At 45.4% G+C, this 3,707-nt stretch overlaps 1 non-coding gene across 1 annotated transcript; it reads left to right on the plus strand.

Moving 5' to 3' along the window:
- The first annotated feature begins 1,803 nt into the window (after window positions 1-1,803).
- Window positions 1,804-3,707, plus strand: LOC123690649. The gene has a single exon (XR_006751249.1). It is a non-coding gene; the product is annotated as a small subunit ribosomal RNA (ribosomal RNA).

A 3,707-nucleotide genomic window follows, 5' to 3' on the forward strand; every position in this document is an offset into this window, starting at 1 on the left:
GTAGACATAATATATAAATAGATAAATTATACATACCTACCGACGATTGACCTCAAATCTATGAATGCACTCAAAACATTTTACCTATTCAAATCAGTTTCATCACTATTAATATTCTATTGTAATAAATAAAAATTATTAGTAAACACTATCATCACACAAAACACAAAAATAATATTTATCTATTCACACTGTTCAATTGTACTGTTAACATAAACACGTGTTCTAAATATACTAAACAAGCGCACAAGACATAATATTATTATTATGACAATTATGTTGAAGACAGACACGCGTTGCACAGAACGGAGGTAATCTAATAAAAAAAAAAAAAAAACCCATTCTTAAATACATACGATATACCTAATATGTATATAAAATATCAAAATAAAAAAATGGAAAATAGCCAACACTCCACGCTCTACTCTACGAGAAACATACGAGCGTCACCGGTGCGCGGCGCGGATAGTGCGCCCGGCGAGCTTGTCCGAGAAACATTTACCACCGCTCAGCAGTAACTACACAAGGCCGGCGACGGTCGTCGGTGGTCGCGCGCGCGTAAAAATATTTTCTTATTATTATTTGTAATATAAATAATGTATTATCATTTATTTTATATGGCTAATATAGATCGAATGAATGAATGTATTTCGTTATGATAAATTTATTAAGTAATATTTTTTTTAATTTTATTTATATACATATATGTATGTATAATAGTAAAATAATAATAATAATATAAACAGTCAATGCACATTCATTCATTTAATGTACACACGCACACGTTACGTACACGTCCTAAAATGAAAACTAACTCTCGACGCTCTACTAGAAACATACGACATACTACTCCAATGCCGACGCGGACTATTGCTCTCGGTATAGATGTGGAGCGAAACAGCCGTGCGCACCGAGTCGGACGGAGGTTCTCGCTGCCGCGCATCATCGTGTATTACTCGCGATGTTTCTGTGGAAGAACACAAACGCACGAATGTGTGTGCGTGTTTGATTATTTTTATTTTTCTTTTTAATATATATATATATATACATATACATACTTACGTGCGCTTTGTTGCACACGGTGTGTTACCTATATATTATTTATCACCGCGTTCGCAGACCGGACGGTGACATTCAGCAAAATCCGCTCAAAGTGTGATCTTTGTGAGACTGTCTCGCCGGTGTTATCTGTGATTATAAAAGAATTACGCTTTCAGGCGCCACCCAAACTCGGGTCGCCGAGCGTGTTCGACACGTGCGCGGTCGCTGCGGCGGCCGCAATTGGAAATAATGTTTGAAAGAGGACGCATACGCGCCCATCGTCGAAACGGTGTGCGCAGCGTCGTGTTGGAATTTGTCCCTCAAGCTCCGGGCGTTGATCGTATCTAGTGCGAATACAACATATGTATAATGCCAGCAGAGTTTTTAATATGTTTACAATAACGTATTGAATAAAAATTGAGAAGTTGCGTTTAGATGAATGTTCAATTTTCAAACTGCCAAAACACATCGTCGTCGACGTCGTCGTCGTCGTCGTGTTTGACGCAGTTTTATGTCCCTCACAGTGGTCGAGCAGCGTTGTACATCACCTCGTTGCGAGACCGTGACGGGACGGCCGCTCGTAGACCGGTCAAAGTATGTCTATCGAATTGAAGCGCGAACGTCGCGTCGTTTGTAAATTCGACGCGTTACGTTCACGCGTGTCGAGTAACGCGCGCAAGCGCGTCTCGACGCCGCCGAAGCTACGGCTCGCCGAAGCCGCGTCTCGCGCGCGGCGTTAGGCGAGTCGTTTGCGTAAGCAGCTCCCTGGTTGATCCTGCCAGTAGTTATATGCTTGTCTCAAAGATTAAGCCATGCATGTCTCAGTGCAAGCCGTATTAAGGCGATACCGCGAATGGCTCAATATATCAGTTTTGGTTCCTTAGATCTTACTCAGTTACTTGGATAACTGTGGTAATTCTAGAGCTAATACATGCAATCAGAACTCTGACCAGTGATGGGATGAGTGCTTTTATTAGATCAAAACCAATCGGCGGAGGGCCTAGCGTCCGAAGTCGTTAATTTTGATGAATCTGGATAACTTTTGCCGATCGCATGGTCCAGTACCGGCGACGCATCTTTCAAATGTCTGCCTTATCAACTTTCGATGGTAGTTTCTGCGACTACCATGGTTGTCACGGGTAACGGGGAATCAGGGTTCGATTCCGGAGAGGGAGCCTGAGAAACGGCTACCACATCCAAGGAAGGCAGCAGGCGCGCAAATTACCCACTCCCGGCACGGGGAGGTAGTGACGAAAAATAACGATACGGGACTCTTACGAGGCCTCGTAATCGGAATGAGTACACTTTAAATATTTTAACGAGGAACAATTGGAGGGCAAGTCTGGTGCCAGCAGCCGCGGTAATTCCAGCTCCAATAGCGTATACTAAAATTGTTGCGGTTAAAAAGCTCGTAGTTGCATTTGTGCGCCGCGCTGTCGGTGCACCGCATCCGCGGTGATACTGACACGTCTGCGGAGCATATCGTCGGTGAGCCGGCGGTAAAACGCCGGTTCAATATCAAAATCCTATCGCGGTGCTCTTCGGTGAGTGTCGAGGTGGGCCGACAATTTTACTTTGAACAAATTAGAGTGCTCAAAGCGGGCTCAAAATGCCGCTTGAATATTTCGTGCATGGAATAATAGAATATGATCTCGGTTCTATTTTGTTGGTTTTCAGAACTCCGAGGTAATGATTAATAGGGATAACTGGGGGCATTCGTATTGCGACGTTAGAGGTGAAATTCTTGGATCGTCGCAAGACGAACATCAGCGAAAGCATTTGCCAAAGGTGTTTTCATCAATCAAGAACGAAAGTTAGAGGTTCGAAGGCGATTAGATACCGCCCTAGTTCTAACCGTAAATATGTCATCTAGCGATCCGCCGACGTTACTACAATGGCTCGGCGGGCAGCTTCCGGGAAACCAAAGATTTTGGACTCCGGGGGGAGTATGGTTGCAAAGCTGAAACTTAAAGGAATTGACGGAAGGGCACCACCAGGAGTGGAGCCTGCGGCTTAATTTGACTCAACACGGGAAATCTCACCAGGCCCGGACACCGGAAGGATTGACAGATTAACAGCTCTTTCTTGATTCGGTGGGTGGTGGTGCATGGCCGTTCTTAGTTGGTGGAGCGATTTGTCTGGTTAATTCCGGTAACGAACGAGACTCTAGCCTGCTAAATAGGCGTCGTCATTCAAGGTGTGCGCGACTCTCGGGGAGCGCAACTCACTGGCGACGTATTAAAATTCTTCTTAGAGGGACCGGCGGCTTCGAGCCGCACGAGATTGAGCAATAACAGGTCTGTGATGCCCTTAGATGTCCTGGGCCGCACGCGCGCTACACTGAAGGAATCAACATGTTCTCCCTGGCCTAGAGGCCCGGGCAACCCGTTGAAACTCCTTCGTGCTGGGGATTGGGGTTTGCAATTATCCCCCATAAACGAGGAATTCCTAGTAAGCGCGAGTCATAAGCTCGCGTTGATTACGTCCCTGCCCTTTGTACACACCGCCCGTCGCTACTACCGATTGAATGATTTAGTGAGGTCTTCGGACCGACACGCGGTGGCCTCACGGCCGTCGGCGTTGCTGGGAAGTTGACCAAACTTGATCATTTAGAGGAAGTAAAAGTCGTAACAAGGTTTCCGTAGGGGAACCTGCGGAAGGATACA

The sequence above is a fragment of the Pieris rapae genome, unplaced genomic scaffold (genome assembly GCF_905147795.1).
Source record: "Pieris rapae unplaced genomic scaffold, ilPieRapa1.1, whole genome shotgun sequence".
Classification (NCBI taxonomy): Eukaryota; Metazoa; Arthropoda; class Insecta; order Lepidoptera; family Pieridae; genus Pieris; species Pieris rapae.